The sequence below is a fragment of the Uloborus diversus genome, chromosome 9 (genome assembly GCF_026930045.1).
Source record: "Uloborus diversus isolate 005 chromosome 9, Udiv.v.3.1, whole genome shotgun sequence".
In the NCBI taxonomy this organism is placed as follows: Eukaryota; Metazoa; Arthropoda; class Arachnida; order Araneae; family Uloboridae; genus Uloborus; species Uloborus diversus.
Window position 1 is genome coordinate 95370879 of NC_072739.1, and position 21242 is coordinate 95392120.

The following is a 21242-nucleotide window of genomic DNA, read 5'->3' on the forward strand; positions in this document are numbered from 1 at the left end:
TCAAATACTAATACAATGACAGGAAATAATAAGGGTGTGATTTTGTACATTAAAAAAGGTTCAGCCAAATATTAATTTTCAGGGATGTGTTTGCCACTTATTACATATTGCTGCAAAGAATGATTGTGCAGCATTACAGCAATTTGATGTTGAGGAGTTTTTGATAAAAATTTATTATTTTTATTATTGGATTAAACATTGGGTATAGAAAATCTTCAATCTACTACCCACGCGGAAATTCAACAATCGAGAGAACTCATCGAATTTTAAAAGAGTCTGTCGCATCTTTATCTGAGAATACATATGAATGGTCTCAGAAAATTCAAATTTTTTTAAGCTACATAGTAACGCCAGCAAACATGGTGTTACTGGTTTTTCTCCTGCTAAGCTATTTTTCGGTAGAAACATAAATGTTCCAAAGCAAATTTTTTCTGATCTTGATTTAGCGTCTCATTATGATGAATATGCTACAGAAATGGCTAAACGTGTTGATGAAAATAAAAAAGCCGTGGCAGAAAATGAAGACAAATATTTTATACAACATGAAAAACAACTGAAGGGTAGAAAGATTCAAATTTCAAATAAATGATAAAGTACTCATTACAGTTTTACACAAGCCTGGTGCCTTGATGCCTAAATATAAAGGGCCTATAAAGGGTCTGTCTACGAAATGTGATGTCTACAGTGAACCGTTTTGAAAGAATGTTTCGAAATTACAATTATTTATTAAAGCCGCAGGATACAAAAGAAAAAAGCATTAAATTACATGTTAGTAAAAATCTTCTTGCCGCTTAAGGCGGGGGGGGGGGGGGGGAGTGATATTCCCCCCCTCTACATTTATTATTGTAATATGCATTTGTACTGTTTCTTCTAAGATCTATGTGAGCACTTTTATGATTCATATCAGATTAGCCACATGATATATAATTGCAATAATGGTTATACATTATCTAAAATTAGCTAACTTGGGGAAGGTTTTAACCAGGGTTGGGTTTTGGACTGTCCAAAACCGGTTTAGGACAGGACAGGTGGTTTTTACCGTCCAAAAGTGTCCGAAACTGTCTTAAACTGTCCAAAACTATGCTAAAGCTAAAGGGGTGTAACCTAATCAATTTGTATTTACTACAGTATTTAATGCATAAATATAAATATTCATGAGGTTTAATTAATGAGTATTTGATAATACTTTTCTCCAAAATGTTCATCTTACTACTATTATATATGCGAAAGTTTGTCTGTATGGATGTATGGATGGATGTATGGATGTTTGTTACTCTTTCACGCAAAAACTACTGAATGGATTTTGATGAAACTTTACAATAATATAGCTTATGCATCAGAATAACACATAGGGTAGTTTTCGTCCAGTTATGGGGGGGCAAAACCTCCTTAGGGGGGCAATAAAACACAATTTTCGTATAAATTCTCTAATATGGGGATGAAAAAATACTTGCACATATTAACATTATATGTCCATCGAAAGCTCTGATTTTTCTGCTGAAGATGGCACCCGTTCGAAATTTCTAAGTAGAGTAAAAAACGAGTTATAAGATAAATAAATACCTTTGTGCTGAATAGTAAAGTCAGACCAAACAACGTAAGTAGAAGCACAAATTTGTAAATTACAGCAGACACGTGTTTCGGCGTTACAGGGAACGCCTTTTTTCAATGCAAAAATAATGAGCTTATGGATGAAAAGACATCCGACAAAAGCTCAGTTAGTTATAAGCTTTTTAGTTCCATGTTCGAAGGCTTTCCTCAACTCAATACAATATTTAGTGTATCATCTCAACTCCCTGTTGATAGCGACTATTGTTGTATTGTTGACTATCTTTGCTTTTCGTGACTGTTCAAGGCTTTTCTCAAGTCAAATCTTGAAGTAAGATTTTTGCACAAGATTGGCAAATAATACATGGATTTGGCTGATTATTTTCCATTTTAATGCAACTTTGAGGCAATTAATGGGTTTTTTTATTTGTGTTGACTGGGTATTTAATCGATGGGCGGAAATCTAGCATAACGTTTTTTTGTGGAATCATTTCAATAGCTAGGGAATAAGGCATTTTTTTCAACTGTCGCTGTTTTGGAAGCTAAAAACTATGCAATACTGTTTCTCAATTTTCACCATGTAACCAAATATCGCCATTTCTTTAGTATTTCTTTCTTTTAATTTGTTAACACGTAAAATAATTCGCCAACTAAATTAAGAAAATCCATAAACAGCACAAAAACTTCCATTAATTTGTCTTTGCACACAATTTCAAACAATTGCCAAATTTTTACTATTTATTGGAAACATTTCAGGTAGCATCATTTTATAATCACCATATTTTTTGTAATTTTGAGGTGTCTTCCCAGTTTTCCCGACATTTCATTTACTCCCCTTCCCCCTGATTTTCAGTTTTAATCATACCTTTTGATACATTTAGGGGGGCAGGTAATTTGAAATGTCGGCGAAACTAGAGACAAAAAATTTTTTGGTAACTATTTGAACTCTGCCTGTAATAACCATTAACTTGAATCAATTGAAAAAAAAAAAAACTACATCAACGTGAGCGAAGCCGCGGGTAAAAACTAGTTTAAAAAATATTTTACTTAAAATAAAATGCCAATAACTCTATCACATAAAAACTTCCTTTTGTAACAGTTGGTAGAGTCATGAAAGGAAATTCACATTGCTAACAAGACAACTAATTTCAGTTACATTTATAACTCAAAGGAATGTTATTAAATGTACAATATTTTTTTAAATGCTTCATTTTATTTAATGGTTTTTGCAAATAAATTTTGTGTGATGTTTTAATGAAAATTATTTTTTAAATCATAGATTAAAGAACAAGAATTAATGATTAAACACAACTTATATTTTAAAAGTTGTGTTCTTTTTTTAGTTCATATTTTTAATATAACACATTCTGTATTTACAAAAAATTGTCATTTATTGCATTTAAGTCAATTATTGCACTATACTTTGAACACTTTCTTTCAGCACATGCATAAATATCCAAAAATTTGGTTTATGGAAACAAAAAAGAGAAACTCAGGCATACAAATTGAAACATTTAATGACGAATTTAATTTCTATGTAACTAGTTTAAAATCTGCTGTATATATAAACTATATACATATTTATGCTTAAATGTTCATATTAAATAAATATATTAAGTAGTCAAAAAAAAAAAAAAAAAAAAAAAAAAAAAAAACATAATTTTGACACATTTTGCTCTGTTTTTGATATTTTCTCACAAAATATGGTTTTTTAAAAAAATAGTTTTGGACACTTTTGGAAACAAGGGTTTTGAACTGGAAGGTAAAAACCTCACCAACCCCGCTTTCATTTGCACACATGCACAAGCATAAGTAAATTTGGTTACCATTATCAAAAAATAATAATACTAATAATAACAATAAATAAATAATTAAATAAACTCATGCATGCAAATTTAAATTAAGAATTCAACTTCTATAACTAGATTAAAATCAGCGGCATAAATCACTAGTATGTTCACATTGAATAAATGTTCAATATAAAACTTTACTTTGATGCATTTTATTCTGTTTTTTGTTTTTTCTCAAAAATACAATTTCTCTAAAAATATAGTTTTGGACACTTTCGGACAGTTTTGGACACAAAGGTTTTGGACAGGACGGTAAAAACCAGGGTTTTTACCGTGGTTTTTACCATAGTGTCCAAAACCTTGCCAACCCTGGTTTTAACTAACTGCAATAACTATTGTGAATTATCATGGAAATTTTGTAGAAACATGCAATTGTTGCAATTTGAATGTTGAACAGTACTTCAGTTTTACTATGTTTTCATCATTAGGAACAACAAACTTTTTTTTTCCAGAGTGGTTTTCACTTCCATTAGAAATCATTCAGCCAACTTGCCATTTTATATATTTTTTGATTGTCATGTCTTTTTGAAATGTATACACAATGCCACAAATATGTGCTCTCCAAATGTGGTCATTTTTTTTCCTGTGTGTGTGTGGGGGGGGGAGAAATGTTAAAGTTCATTTCTGTTCAATTTTTAAAATTCACTTTAACAACCTGATTGCATGTAAGATAGCAGCCCCAGCTTATGTAGCATATATTTTCTGATGTAATCAAGAATAGAGATCTAAGACGACGTAAAAAAGAGGGTGTGGAAAACTGTCAGTTTAAAATTCAAGAGATCCAGTTGGATTAAAGGAGGCCACGTTCCCTCGCCATTTTCGTGACAGGATCTTTGATTTATTTTTGCAATTGACCATTGTACTTGCTAGGTGCAGGACGTTGGAATTCAGGCGTCGTCTTCAAAATTTTTTTGAAAATTGCTGAAGAGTAAAAAAGAAGAGGAAAAATACATTGTTTTCCATCGGGTAAAAATCCCATGATAATCATGAATGTAAACACATTTTAGTTCCTTTTAAGCATCATCATATTACTCCAGTAAAAATTTTTTATAATCAAGAAATGCATTGACCGCCAAATCTTCATTCAAAATGATGGCATTCATGTGCTGAAGGAAGAAAAAACCTAATGTCCAAAAATTTGCATTTCATCATCAACTAGCCTTGGAGTCCCTTTTTTGTGTGACGGATGCATCGCCCATCAAATGAACTGTAGAGAACCCCAGGTTCCTGAATCTGCAGACTTTTTTTTAATACCGAATGTCTACAGTGAACCATGCTCTGATACCATATCTACAGTGAATCGCGACTCTTCAAAATAGTGTTATAGACTGTGATTACTTCAACGCGAATAAAACGAAATGGGTGCCTCGCTAGTGAAAGAAAAAATAAGTGAATAGAATAAATGCTGGTATCGTCGCATGTGTTTTTTCTCAAAATTGCATTGAAAGTATTGGTTAACTAATTACCCAAAATAAATGATTTTTTAAAATATGTGAAGAAAAATATTGTCTACGAAAACACTTATTAAATCAAAATAAATAAATGAATTAAAAAATGGTAAGTCGTTCGCTCAAGATTTTTCGGAATATTAACTTAATAATATTGATTTAAGATGGGAATTTAAATCCCAATTTTTGATGATTTACAATGCTTGTTGCTCTCCACTATACAATCATTTAATATGTTCATCGGTCAGAGTAGGAAATATCCCATTCTTACATTTATTGATTTTTTTTACATCACATAACATCATTATTTATCAGAAAGGCTGAGGCAAAGACCTCAAGTCATGTGGTTCAATTACGACGAATGGAAGACACGACTTTCGTGAAACAAATGAAAGAAACCTGATTTCTTCCAATACTTTATTTTATATCATGTGACTAGACACCTTGATCTTGCTTCAAGATTTGAAAGATTCACCCTCTCCACTTTTCATTCCTTCTCAAAGAAATTATCACATAACAAGAATGTTGCTTTTTTTCGTTCCCTACCTATTTTAAGGAATGGACTAGTTTTCTCAAATGATTGACAAGGCTGGACTATATTAAACACGCAATTGAAAATCAAATAAATCATTATATTGCATCTCCCTCTGAACACCACCGTGAACTTCAACCACTTGATGCGGGTGTATTTGCTCCACTAAAAAAGCAATGGAAGGATATTTTGAGAGCAGAAAGTTTTTATCATAGTGTTAAAAAAATCTGTCTTTCCAAAACTTCTGGGGAAACTCTTCAATATATCAGCCACAAACATCATAAAAAAAATGAAAGGCAGTGGCATTTATCCAGCAAAACGCAAAGCACTTACACACAAAATAACAATTTCCACGGAATATGCTGAAAGATTGCAATCAGATGCTCAATCAGAGATCAATTACTCTAATGTGAATTCAATTTTTCAGAACACACTAGCTGCGCCATCAGGCTTTACACAGTCTACCTCGAAAATAAAAAATATGTCAAGTGCCGAGTTCAACAATCACACTTGTGAGTCCCAAAGCAGAATACTACTAAATTTGCGACGTACGTCACAGAACAGATGCCTGAGCTGCAGAACAGTTTTGTTCAAATGTGAAAGGAAAACTGATAAATTTTCGGCAGAACCGCAGTACAAAAAATCTGTAGAAACTGCAAATTTTCTACAAATATCTTCTAACTCAAGATAGAATTTTTCAGAAATTCTGCAGATTTTATAAAATTAGCAGAAAATCTAAAATTTTCAAAAAATACAATAATTTAACAGAAAGCTCGCGATGTTGAATTTGATAAGTCTTTTGTAGGACTTTCCCAATCGATCTTCATCCACTGCAATTAAGGCCATACCTGTATGTTTTGGAAACATGCCAACATTGAAACACGTCCATCGCCGGAAATTGCATGTTTTCTTTGAAATTTCAATCCCTTTGCATCCAGAAAATATTTCAATTATTTAGAAAGTTTTTAAGTGTTTTATTATATGCAATCCAAACTCGACTGATTTTAATTACTATTTTAGTAATTTATTTATTTAGTAACAGTATTTTAATTGCTCCTTCATGCCATGCAAAATTAACCAAAAAAAATGTGGTCTGCACCTAGGTTCGGATTTTTATAAAATTTTGCATCTTTGCTCTTTCTATACGTTTTAGAAAGCAAATAAACTATTTTTGGAGAATCTCAATCGGTTTAGGTTTGACACCTTGTTAAAGTTTTTTCGATTTTATAGTTTTCATGATCTACCAATTTTCTAAATTCTGTGCTCTTTAATTAGTCATTTGGTTGAAAGCTGTGATTTTTCCGGAAATATCTCATTTCCACAGAAATAAATAGCAACCGTTCAGTTAAAAAAAAAGAACACCCAATTTGTAGAAAATACGTTTTTTTGAGTGCAACGCTTGAAGTACTAACAGAACCATTTTGGTCAAATGATTTTATGTTGCAGAACATCCTAAAGTATTCTGCTTTGGTGTGATTGGGGAAAAAAAAACAGTAAAATTTTGGGGCAGATTCCAGAAAAATAACCAAAAAGAAAACTTTTTCACTCTCCCGATTATAGGAAAAGCCTCAAAACAAAGGCCAGAATTTTATTTGTTCATATTCAATTAAAAAAATGGCTACAGATCTTCCTTCTCAATGATTTTCTTCACGCCACAAATTTCAATAAAAGCATTGTAACGGAAATTTGAGATGAAGCACTGAACAATAATTTGAATGGAGGAAAGCCTTCGAAAAATAGGGTTTTTATGTTGAAATCTAAGTACCATAATTAATTTTGTAATTGATATCTCCACTAATTATTACTGGAGAGTTATGTTAAACAATCAAACATAAAGACTGGAAAATTACGAATCCATTGATACCTGGTTTGATGGTCAGTTTACTGGCGTTCGGGAGAAGTAACTCGGACATAGATAGATATAGATAGATAGATACATACACTCAGTTTTTAATTATATAAGATCTTTGTCTCAATCCGAAAAGTATATCACAATGCACCATTTTCTCACCATATAAAGAGAGAACTGAAATGTGCAATATTGTCAGCAATTTCACCAAAGAGCTTCAGATTTGACAACTACCTGCATGAATAATTTAAAACGAAAACGTAAACGTGTGCAGGCAAATACAGGAGAAGTATTGACAAGCAAAGATGTTTTTGAATTGGCAAAAAGTTGAAAGTGAAAAACTTAAGGAAATAAAAATAATAAAGAAAAAAGAAAGTTTCCATTCAGAAGAAGTATCTGGAATAGAAATTGCTAAAAATCTGTTTATGTATATATATATATATATATATATATATATATATATATATATATATATATAAAGGTGACAGTGTTTCTTTGTTTGTACCCGATGGCCAGAAGACCACATAGCAGCTACAGCCCTGAAACTTGGCACAAAAATTCGAATGTACCCCGGGCCCGTGCACCTTGAAGCCGAAATTTTAAATTTTGAATTAGTTTTTTTCTAATTATCTAATTAAGCTAAATGTTGGCTAATTAGGGGGTAAAAAAATCCCCCCACCCCAAACATTATATATCGTTGGAAAGGGTTTTCCTTCCCAAACAAGATGATGTTTGTTCCATTTTTCTCAATGAATTAGAACAGGAGATATAAGCGATTCTAATTGAGCCAATTTTCAAGGCTTCTCTTTTGAGACTTTTTTATAACACTAGGTCCACTTTCCAGACAATTTTTCAATTACTTTCTTTTTAAACATTTTGGAGGAAATTGCCTTTATTGCTTATGAATATTTTACTGTTGATGTAGTTTTGATGTAATTTGTTTTTCTTTAATTTAACGGATTTTCTTTAAATTTTTAGCAGACATCGCTGTGCAGGTACTGCTAGTGTGTTATAAAGCAAAGTTTAATCACAGGTGCCTGGGTAAAAGTATTATACTTAAAGAAAAAAACCAGAAAGACTTTATTGGCAATATTTTGGCTGTTGAAGAGAAATATTTGTAAGGTGAAATGTTTAAAAAAATCTGAGATGGGGATTTTTTTTTCCCCTGACGTAGATGACATGGATTTTATTAAAGAACATCAGTAAAAAAATTTAACCAGCCACAATTTAACAATAGAGGCCATTATTTTTTGAATGGCAAGTATAAATACCATGTGTTGAAAGAAACCTATTATTTTGTAAAATTTACTGCAGTCACTTTTTAAAAAAAATTAAAGTTAAATTTTTATTAACTGACTATTAATTTTATACTATCACAATGCACAAAACAAATAGTATCCTTTTTATTATTTCTTACTGATTTGACTTTTATATTGATTTTACCCCACAGGCTACCCATCTTCACCTGTGTGGGATAAAATGGGTAGGAGAGGGCGGGGCACCTTGGAACATTACCCACCTTGGGGAATCATTAATTTCAACTTTAATTTTGTAAACAGAAATTAGTTCTCTGAGAACATCATAGATGGGAGCAGGATCTACTCTTCAGTGTACTTTGGAGTTTCTTGCATTAACAGGTTCGCAGGTACATCAATGGGCGGTTTATTTACTAAAATTTTCAAGAAGGAAATGAAATAATTTAAATCAGAGCATGTGGAAATTTAAACATGTCCTTTCATAATAATTTAAAGGTCAAAAAATGTATTGTACTGCTAAAGCTAACTTTTAAAAAGTTGATATATAATAACTATTTATGTCCCAAACTGCCCCACCACTGTACAGTACAGAAAAAGCCTATTTCATTGTACTTAACAAATTTGATGAAAGTTTAAATGAACTGAAATTGAGAAAATAGCTACTGGTATTCAGAAAATTGTTTTTTCTAAGTAAAAGATAAATATAACAGAAATGGTGAGATCTAGAAAAGAAAATAGGAAGTTCCCAGCTGTTGATGTCACTGCTCTTGAAACAGCAGCCGAAAATGTTCTTAGTAATAAGATTTCAATTAGAGTGGTTGCTAAAACATATGGATTGAGTAAAAGTACTCTTAGTCGGCATATAAGTAAATTTAAAATGAATATAGAACTTAATAAAAAGTTCCACTTTGAGAACAAAATAAAAATTTACAGATTCAGAAGAGTTAATACGGGTAGAATATCTTTTACAGGCATCTAAACATCACTATGACTATGGAAATTGATATATTCTTCAAGCTGTGAGGATGAAGAAATGCAACTAGCAGAATTAGTGCAGTTGAATGCTGGAAGAAAACCACAACTAAGTGATTTGTGCAATGACAGTGGAGAAATTTATGCTGATTTTTTACAAAGAGGAAAATTGCATTCAAAAAGAAAGTTGTGTCATTTCAATTTAGTGTTGGAGATAAAGCATTGGTGAAATTTTCCAAAAAAAGCCCTCTTGTTGCATACGTAGGACACTGAGAAAAAGGATGGAGATGAATATGAAGTGTCATTTTTGAGAAGAGGTGTGCAAGATTTTTCGTTTCATTATCCATATAAAGAAGATGAATCATTTATAGAGCCCAGGGATATCCTTTTGAAGCTGGACAGCCCAAAAGAGATAACACATCTCTCCCTTTCTTACAATTTAAACACGAACTGTTTACCAATGTAAAATGTAATATTTGTGAATGTATTGCATTAATATAACATGAACTATCATTTGTTAGGCTGTAAGTTTGTAACATAGATTTTTTAATCAGTTAGGCTTAGTATTTTTTATTCAATTAAGTTTTATTGCTAGTATCCCAAGGTACCACACAAAAGTGGGGCAGGTGATGATTTTAAAAAATTTTTTATGAAGATTTAATTTGATGAAATAATGGAGTAAAACGAATAACTGAATCAAAAATGTCTAAATTACATGTTCAGCTAAGTTTGGTGACAATTGATTTGAAAATAAAGTTTATAAAAATCAGTATCTGAAAAGTGTCTCAAGGTGTTCTACATTTCCATATACAAAACATAGTCATAAACACTCTATATGTACACACATATGTATACCTCAAATTATGTATTAAATGTATTTAATTTCACTCTCAATATATGTAAAATACTTGAATCAAAATCCGAAAGTAAATTATTTTATATCCATTTACCTCATCTGACCCTAAGTTACAGAGGAGTTAATGGCATCCAAGAAATCATATTATAAGTTGTGAGCATCAAAAGGCATTGAAATCAAACAGATTCCTGAAACAAGGAGAATGCATTTTTTCTGAGAAAGGTAATCACTATATGCAGTAAAAGTTTTGTTAAGATCAGGTGAATAAAAATATATTCAATTTCACAATTGGGTGCTTTAAAGAACCAGAAGACATAGAAAGTATGTAAATGAACCTTCAAGTTTAAATGTTGGAGATTGGATTCTGGCTCTTTTTTGTGGCAAAAGACTAATGAAGTATTTTGCTAGTCAAATTATTAGCAAGCCAAGCTATTGTGACTGTAAAATTTTTATGGATGGATAAGGACCCCAAACTTTTCTCTTGATCTGAAGCTGACAACGTATCTGACCTAGCTTCTTTCTCTCTATAGTTTCTTCTGAGAGTTCAAAAACAAACTTAAATTTAATCAGCACCACACACCACATATTTTAGAATTTTAGTTTTGGTGATTATGTCAAGGTTTAATTTAATTCTGTTTCAATTCTACTTTGACACATGTTCACTGAGACTAAGGTTGTCTAAAATATGTTAATGTTAAAAAAAAATAAATATATAGGAATTGTTTTGTCTTTCCAAATTAGAAGCTGTATTTGGAGTCACAATGTACATGTAGTGAGAGTCGCATATGAAAAGCCCCCCCCCCCCTCCCCATTATTTTAAACCAGATTATACTAATAAATATTGTAGTTTTATCATAATTTCAAACCGTCAAGATAAAGTTTTTTGTTCAAGAGTTGGGGTGCAAAACCTTTTCCTATGAAAGGTCACTTACATTACAGGTGCACTAGTGGAGGGCCTCAAGCACGTCCATCAATAATGAACTACTGCTAAAGGATACCCTTTTGGATCAATGCAAATATCATGACAATATTTTATTATTTTGTTGAAAGGCTTAAATCAAGCATAAGAAAATACATGGCGGGAAACATATTTATGTACATCAGGTGGGAAAATCTTGATTCTTATAGTTGAAATGGTAAATATGATAATTAAAAAAAAAGGCTCATTGTTTCTTATAGATTTTGAGCCATCTGCTACTGTAGTTTAGCAACAACAGGAAAAAGATACGCAGGGTCATTTGAAAAGAAAAAAAAAAAATTCTATACTAAGAAATATGCTGGTGAACTTTTTGAATTATTATAAAAAATTGGTCCAACTTTCAAGAATATGCAAGGATTAAGAGAATCCAAGCTATTGCTTTCCAAAAGGACATGTTTAATTGTAAAACTTGTTTTTTTTCACGTTGACTTTGCAATGGCATACACTTGTGAGTATCAATTAGCACTGTGGCCACAAGGATCAGTGCAATTATTTAAAGCTGCAAATTTTTCAAAAGGAAAAAATTGTGTCTGCGCTTTTATTTCAACATTAGGGGAGTTTAAGGATGGATGGGACTCCTCCAATTATTCTTAAAAGAAACATTGTTTTTAATTTCCGACTCTCCCAATAGATGGAGCAACCATGAAACCATGATTGTTGCTATGAATCATTTTAGTTGCAGAGTTCTATGAATGTATGCCAGAAAAAGGCTAATTTACAACACCAAAAGAAAAAACTACTTTGTTTTCAAGGTAAGTTTTCAATCTTATTTATTGATTTTAACATAATACTTTTTGCTGCATTATACATCCAATAATATAGCGTTTATAAAATAGCAGTTAAGCTAAGTCTAAAAGTAGATAAAGTAGATGTTCTCAATGTTTAATAAACCTTATCTAAATAAGCGACATACTGTCTTTGCCATTTTTAATAATATTTTTGAAAACTATGCAGGGCCGTCCGAAGCAAGTGGTGCAATCACTCCGGGCGCCGCAAGGTGCCCCTCATTTTGTGTATCACAAATGCACACTACGGTGGGTTTTTTTTTTAAATGTTAAAGGGCAGAGGATTAAAAAGATGCTAAACGGTCTCAAACTAACATGTGTGAAATGTTATTTCATTCTGAGAAGTCTTTTTGCCTCCACATTGAGTTTGAAGTTCAAATTTCCTTACCCAAATAGGATATGTTTTATGTAAGATTGCAATAACAATAAATATTACTTTGTTTATAGAAATAAGTGATCAAACTTTCAATTTGTACCTGGTTTAAATTCACACTTGCCATTTTAGGTGTTAGAACAGACTGAAATGTGTGATTTAGGTCAAACGCTCCCTGCCTCAGGGTTTCCGCTACGGTCGCATTTTTCGCATAATGCGAAAATACTATCTGAATAGCGAAAATAAAGCAATGCATTTTCGCTTTTTTGCTCAGAGAGGAATTCATCCTAGAGAGGAAACATGCATGGCGATAATAAACTTAATCTCTTTTCAAATCTTAACTAAGATGTTTAAACTACTATTAAGTTCAATAACTATTAGTCTTATCCATCATTATGTCCCCCCAGTAACTGCTTTATTAGGAGGAGGGGACTGCAACGTTCTAAATCATGTTTTCTTTTTTTATTTTATGGTTTAAAAAAATGGCTGCTGTACTTATTTCTTCAAAGATGTCACAGATGAAATATGTATTTTATTTTCAACTGGAGATGAAACACACTGAGGCATACATAAATGTATGAGAATGCATTTTAGCATTTTGCTAACATTTTTCCCTCATTTTCTCCCCCTCTTTTAGCTTTTATGCTTAAGAACTTTTGAACCCAGCTAAAACCCTGCCCTGCCTACTGTGCAACGTAAATGAGTAAGAGATGCTAAAAATCTACCTTTTGAAATCCTATCTGAAAATAATCAGAATCCTTTTACCAAGTTAGTAAATTGCTATTTGACACTTCATCTTGCAAGTGCAAAGATATTAATGACTACATTTGTCCGGGAAAAAAAGGGAGAGAAATTGCAGCTTCAGTCTCAAGAAGAAAGTCAAGACTATTTTAGTATCATTACTTCATCGCATCTATTCTATCGGATACAAACAGTGAGGATAAATTCAAGGGACCGTTACAAGCTTGAAACTAAACGCTTATATCGATAAATTTACTACTACAAGCAATACAGTGGACTTTAATTTGCTTTCATGGAGATGTGATAGATACGAAGTATCAGACAGGATTGGAGTAGCTATTACTTCAGCAGTACTTTACCCCACCACTTCAGAAATTAGAGAAAAACATGCTTCGTCAGAAGCAAAAAATAGCATGAAAATCTGCTCTATGGCTCAGGCTAAGCTTTGGCTCTTTGGCTAATCCAAGAGCCAAAGCTTAGCAAAATGCCTCATGTTCTATGGGTAACTCATGCTAATTGAATTCTACGTTTGTGATTGAAGATCAGAGGAATCTCCGTCTGAAAATTTAATAATTCTTGCAATATTAGTCGTCAAAGTTTATGCTCCAATCTGGTTTGCTATCAAAAGTTACCCTTAGTGTGCAGATTGGCTCAGCAGTTGTTCAAAATCACTGCAATTAGATATTTATCCACCGAGTTGAAGTGCAAAATAGATACCCTAATCCAAAAGAAAGTGTTTTCATATGTCCTAAAAATTGATTTATTGCAATGCTGACAGACTTGGAACAGCACATCCGTCTGTTGGATTTTAGAAGCTCATAGTGTTCAGCAAAAAAGACTCCCAAAAGACAAAATTTTCACATTCTTGTTAAGTTTGATGCAGAATCTTATTGTTCTTAATGACTGGAAAAATGGTTCTGATCCACCACTGCTGAAATCAATCTCTGAAGAAGATATTCAACTATTTGTTTTAGGCAAAAAAAGAACTGTTTACTATGGCTGCCATGCCATACACACAGGCTATTGAAAGGCAGTAGTAGTACCCACCATTAAAGATTTTAAAAGGGTTGATTTTACAACACCCTTTTGTTTGTAAAATCAACCCTTATTTTACATTTTTGATGATTATTTGATTTTTGACCTTATTTTTTTTTTTTTGGAGGGGGGGGGGGGACTCTTGTTCTGGGAAGGTACTTCCCAGCATGTGGGGGTTTGTGGGGGGGGGGGCACAAACAACGGGGATGGGCACTCCTGTGGAAGGACAGTTGAAATTGACATAAGTTTCAACTGCATTGTGCAAAAAGAAGCTTTAACAAAGAACCAACTGGAGTCCCGGAAACTTATGCAAAACTAGGTCATAAGGACTTTTAAGCTATTTTAAGATGAATATCTCTACTTTTGAAAATTAATGATTATCATAAACGTTTTTGTAAATAAATGATTAATACTTGGACAATCTTAAGTTGGTTATATATATATTTGTAATTTTCTTTTTCAGTATTTTAATGAAAATAGGTATTTTCATAAATAGGGGTTTTTCAAACTCAATCCGCAGGCAGAAAATATACTCCTACTCGAATGAAATTTCATATATAACCTTAAGACGTCATTTGGCATCTTTTTCTTGCCCTGCCCAATAGAAAACAGAAATTTATTTTTTTTACTACAGGACAATGACCCACCCTAATGCACAGTCATAGACATACAAAATAGAGAATCATTGCAATGATTCCCTATTTTTTCCTAGGGCATGAAAAAATTCATCTTTCTCAGTCTCCAAAACATTTGTTTCCTTTATATCATTGAAGCCGATAAAGTTTTTTGTATTTTTGAGAATATAACTGCTTAGAAATAAACAAAAGGCACTTCTCCTTTGTCTAGTTAATTTCATAAAATTCTACCCCTGTGTGCAGTGACATAACCAGAAAAGTTTTCAGAGAGCCCATTATAAAAAAAAAGTAATAATAATAATCTGATAGCAAAAGGGTGGGGGAAGGTCCGGTCAAAATTTTGAAACTTTTAGTTCTAAAAACGCAATTTTAGACTTTCTTTGCAGATGCTATAGGAAAAAAATGATAGAAGTGTCTCAGTGGAAGTTTCTTGAAATTGAAGCCTTAAATACGCGATTATAGGCTATGTTTGAGTTTATTGCCGTTAGAGTGGAAATCGGAGCTTAGGGACTGTTCCCGATAAACTTTTTTTATAAGTAGTGAAATCCATTCCTCCTCCCTCTGCAAGTTTTCGAAATTGAAGTTTCAAAAACGCAATTTTAGACAAACTTTGAAGGGGAAGGAGGTTTCTGAAGTCCTTTCCCGGAAATTTTCAAAATAATAGTCCAAAAAACCTAAGCATTGTTTTATATTCAGGGGCTATTCCACTTAAATGTTTTGTAAGTGTTAATTAAACAACCCATTGCTTGTGATATTAAAGAAAGGCGGTATGAGAACCGGGCAGGGCCGGATTTAGGAGAGGGCAGGCGAGGCACCTGTCCCGGGGCCTCCACAACAAAGGGCCCACAATAAAATTTTAATCAAATTTTTACAAAATCAAAAAATTTTCATTCGATTCAATCAATCATTCGATGCAATGATCGGGATTTACAGAAAATTCCTTTCATTTTCTATTTGCACTTAAACTATCGTAACCTTTTTTTGTTTCTGCGGATCTTTACTTTTGCTTGGTTATCAACTCCGCGACTATATTCTTGTTTTCGGAACGTTTCACTTTCAGTGATATCATGAGTGATCAGCATAAAACTCCTCGAGTTTTCGCTAGTGGTTCCCAGAAGAGAAAATCGCAAGCAGAACGTGAAAAGAAAAATGAAGATAATTTAGCTAAAATACCGAAATTGCTCAACTTTTTTTCATCGAGACCCAATCAAAAACTTCAGCAAGATCTTGAAAAAAAAATGCTCAGCCACTGATGAAGATGGGGTTGATTGTAGTCAAGAAAATTCAACTGTTACATCAGGCGATACCACAAAATCTTCAAAAACTTATAGTCTCAATCTCAATCAAGAGGAAGTTACATCAGGCGATACCACAGAATCTTCTAAAACTTTCAATCTCAATCAAAAGAAAGTTACATAAGGCAATACCACAGAATCTTCAAAAATGTGTAGTCTCAATCTCAATCAAAAGGAAGTTGAGTTTTGTGGTTTTAAAAATGACATTGGTCTTTGGCCTGACATCATAACAGAAGGAATGATCAAATATTGGGCTAAGAAAGGTTCCACTAAACTGCAAAATTGTGATGAAGTCTCTCTGTAAAATTCAGTTATCCAAGATCAATTACAAGATAATACAACTTTTGTTCGTCCGAAATGTTCAAAGAATATGTTTACACGTTGCAATCAAAATCAAGAGACTGTCAATCGATTTTGGCTTTGTTTTTCTCCAACTACGGGGAAAATATATTGCTATGCGTGTAAATTAATGTCTACTCAAAAAATGAAGCTAAGTGGAGAAGGCTTCAGTGACTGGAAGCATGCATCTGTGTGCTTATACGAGCATGAGATTTCGAAGACTTTGGCGTCTGTGATGAGTTTAGTGCAACGAGAAGTCACGGGACGTATCGATCAAGAGCTAACGATACAAGAGGCACAACAAATTGAGTATTGGCGAAAAATTCTTACAATTGTCGTTACAGTGTTCGCGCTCAACTATCCGTAACCTGGGTCCCAGGGACCCATTAATGAAATAGATTTGGGTCCTTTGGTGGAAAAAATGAGTCCCTTAAATTTTAAACAGAAAATCTTAGTGTGTAAATGAATAATATAAAAATATTTATACTTGGGGGGGGGGGGGGGAGGCATGAAATAAAATAAATTGTTTATTTTTGCCCTAAGTTTTTGTGATTTTATCATTGTAAAATTATTTTCAAATAATACACTTGCAAGACTTAGTTATGTGAGAAACTATTTGGTCAGTTACAATGAGATTAACTCAAAATTTACTTTAAAAATGGGTTTTACCATAAAATATAAAACAAGTGCCTCTGATTGATCAAGCAAAAAGCACTCCCTTAACCTTTGTTTTCCTAGAAATTTTTCTTAGCGAAAAAAGCAAACAGACCCCCCCCCCCTTCCCAATTATCATTGGCAATTAGATAATAATAATAATAAATCGCAAACGAATGAACCTAACGCAAAAATCGCGATCGCAAAAACGAAACATTTTCTCATATGAATGTGAAAATTGCTCATTTGCAATCTTAAATCAGTATATTTGACTTTATTTTGACTCGTTCAAAATATCTGTTTTGGTTTTGGTTCTATTTTTAAAATCGCGCCATTTTCAAAATGGCGCGATCGATTGATACCCGACTTTTGCAAGTCCAAATAAAAATAACCCATCAAAAAGAGATCAATTATTAGAAAAAGAACAAGGTTAAAGTGCTTTTGTATAAAATTCAAGTATTCATAAGCAATTTAACAAGAAAAATGTAAAGTTCCGAACTCTTTGTGTTTAGCGCGATCTGGAAAATGTTCGCCATTTTTTTTCTCCCCTCTTTTTATTGGGGATGCGAAGTGATGATTTTCAAAAGTAATTCTGGTTACATGAATTCAAAAGTAATTCTGGTTACATGAATGCCAAATTGCAATATTTTTACTCTAAAATTGTCTTGTATTAATCCTGAAGATTGCATTGAAAACCTCTCTTATTTTTAGTCTTCATTTCTGTTTTTAGGAATTTCCTCAAGATAAAAGTTGAGGGAAAGCTTATTCTTAGAATACAGTACAATGGGCTACTTGTGAACTTGCTCCCTGAGCTCTGCCCAGGAGGTCACTGTAAGCTCCAGTCTTATCACTAAAATTCCATTGACTGGTCCACAATTGGGGTGTGTTTGAATAGCTGATAAACAGATAGGGTCATTTTAGTCCTTTTCTGTTGATTCTCCAGGTCATTTTGAAGCTTAAAAGCATTTACTAAATAGATCTTTAGCATTTTCTCCCTTTTTTTTCTGGTTCTTATCTTTTGGGTTTTCTGGGTCCCTGGGACCCGATTTTTCGTGGAAGTTGCGTCCCTTTCCCGCGAATTTGCGTAAAAAACCCGCTATAGCGCGTAAACGCGAACCCTGCGTTAGTATGATTAAATTCATTGCTGAGTGCGGATTAGCCTTTTGAGGCGAGGATTAAATTATTGGATCTCCGAGAAATGGCAATTTTCTAGGTATTTTGGATTTACTAGCAGAGTACGAACCAGTCTTGGCAACTCATTTAAACCAACATGCAAACAAAGGGAGCGGTCACGTCAATTGCCTTTCCTCTACGATTAGTGAAGAACTGATAAGTTCCATGTGTGATCAAGTGCTCAATGAAATCGTTGCAAGGATTAAAAAAACTAAGTACTATTCGGTTTCAGTGGACTCTACTCCCGACAAATCTCATATCGATCAACTTACTATAGTCGTTCGATACATTGAAGGATCGATACCAAAGGAATGATTTCTTACTTTTTTACCAAACTGTGGCCATACTGGTGAAGCCACAGCAAAAGCTTTACTACAATTTTTAGGAGACCACCAAATTGATATTCTTGATTGTCGCAATCAATCGTATGACAATGCTGCAAATATGAGTGGCAAATACAAGGGCATGCAAGCTCTTATTCTGCAGAAAAATCAATTACAGTATACTCCCGATTATCCGTGCTAATCACCGGGGTGGCGTAGCACGGATAATCGAAAAACACGGATAATACGAAAAATCACTTAAGGAATATGCAGGCAGCATATTTAAGGGAAAATTAGAAAAAACTAAATAATATATATATATACTAACACAGACCAGGAACTTTTCTTCGAAATGTATTGCTTAAAAAATCGGTGATACATTTTTGTTTTCTTTGTTTGTTTAAATTGTTGCGTGTGTCCGTACGAATTTTTCTTACTGCAATTATTTCTCCGTAATCGTAACCTCTTTCATTCATGTAGTCCAATAAATGTTCCACAGATTGTAGAGCAGTAGAATGTGAAATTGTATTTTTTCATATTCTTCATCTTCGTTTTCGGTATCATCACTTGCGTTTGATTCAGTAACAAGTTCAACGATATTTTCGTCAGTTAGACATTGAAATCCTGATTCACATTCGTCGCTTTTAAACCACTCTTCGACATTTTGAGCGTTGACTGATTCGAAACCTTCGATTTTTTTAACTTCCTCAATGATGTTATCGATATTATCTTTGGCAATCGAAGATGGTTCTTCATCCAATGACACTTGTGGCAAGATTTTTCTCCAAGATCGTGCAAGGGTAACTGATTTTACCTTTGACCATGCAGCTGCTATACCATGCACTGCATCCAATAATATGGGTAGGACACGTGTCCGATTTGACCTCTGTGCACGGATAGTAAGGTACGCTTCGTATTACCTTGATTTTAGCTCCTAATAGAAACTTTTAAAAAGTGTGATTCCAAAATGATGCAAGGATAATCCGCACACGGATAATCGGGAGTATACTGTATCAGCATTTGTACTATGTTGTGGTCACTCACTTAACTTAGTTGGAAAGGCAGCTGCCAATTCTTGTGCATCGACAGTTCAATTCTTTAATTTCGTTCAGAATTTATGTACGTTTTTTACAGCAAGTACACAAAGATACCGAATTTTGAGTGAAAAATTATCAGAGAAAAAAGCGGACAGCCATATGTTTTAAAAAGTCTTAGCGATACTCGCTGGGTGCTTATTCCAAGCTCGAAATTCACCTTGCCAGATTAGTTCTGATCGTCTCACTAGATGGCGCTATAGGGAAAATCGCAGTCTCGCAGTATAAATCTCGCAAGTTCGTATTCTAAGCTCCAAAATAAGGGGAAAAAGTGACTTTTCGCGTCTTTACTTGCGAGCGAAATCTCGACTGCCCCGAAGTAGGTGAGATTATGCGATTTTTGTGATACAATTATGGGAGTTTGTTTTTCTGAAAGGTATTGGATCGAGGAAAACAAATTTGGATGATGCCAATCTTGGAAATGGTTCAGGAAGCGTGGGGGGGGGGGGGGGGCAAGTGGTTTTCTATTCAATTTGTGATACAATTGCGTGAGTAAGTTTTCTGATAGGTATTTATTGGCAGGAGGATAACAAATTAGGAATTAGGATTTTGCCGACGCCGAAAATGGTGCAGGGGGCAAGGGGGGGTCGTAACTGTACAGGGGGGAGTGGTTTTCCGTTCCATTTTCATGACGCAAAAACGGGAGTTAGTTTTCCGCTTGCCAATACATTTCAGAAAAACTAATTTGAATGTTGCGAACACCGAACATGGTGCAGATGGGGGGGGGGGGGGTGTGCAAATGGTTTTTAGAGGAATTTTTGTGATAAAATTATAGGAGTTGGTTTTTCTGAAAGGTATTGGCACGAGGAAAACGAATTAGGATATTGCCAACCCTGAAAATGGTGCAGGGAAAAGGGGGGGGGGGGGGGGTCATAACTGCACTGAGGGGCAAGTGGTTTTCCGTTCAATTTTTGTGACACTAAAACGGGAGTTTTGCAAAAACATTTTGCAGGGAAGAAGGGGGTGGGTGGGGGGGGGGCAAAGTGGTTTTCGGTGAAATTTTCGTAATAAAACTACGGGAGTTAGTTTTTCTAAAAGGTATTGGTACGAAGAAAACGAATTAGGATGTGGCCAACCCCAAAAATGGTGCAGGGGGTAGAGAGGGGGGGGGGGGGGAGAGTTATAACTGCAAACATAAAATAGGTATATATGCAACATTTCTCGCTTTACAACAAGTTTTCAATGCTTAAAAGACTTAAACCCACTTTCACAACATTATAATGCACAAATATCCAAATTAAATTGCAGACACGTGTTTTGGAGACATTAAGAGCTCCTTTTTCAATGTAAAAGATGTCAGTTTATGAACAAAAATGCATTCTCGGCCAAGATTGTTTATTTCCATGGATTTCATTTTCTTTTAACCAAATCCATCACTTAGGAAATACGTTGGGGGGGGGGGGGGATTGGGGACTTCAATTTTCAAGAAATAATGCATTTGAAAAAATTAAGGAGCTATGAATTTTCTACTCCCTTTTATTGGTTTTGACCGCTTGACGGCCTGC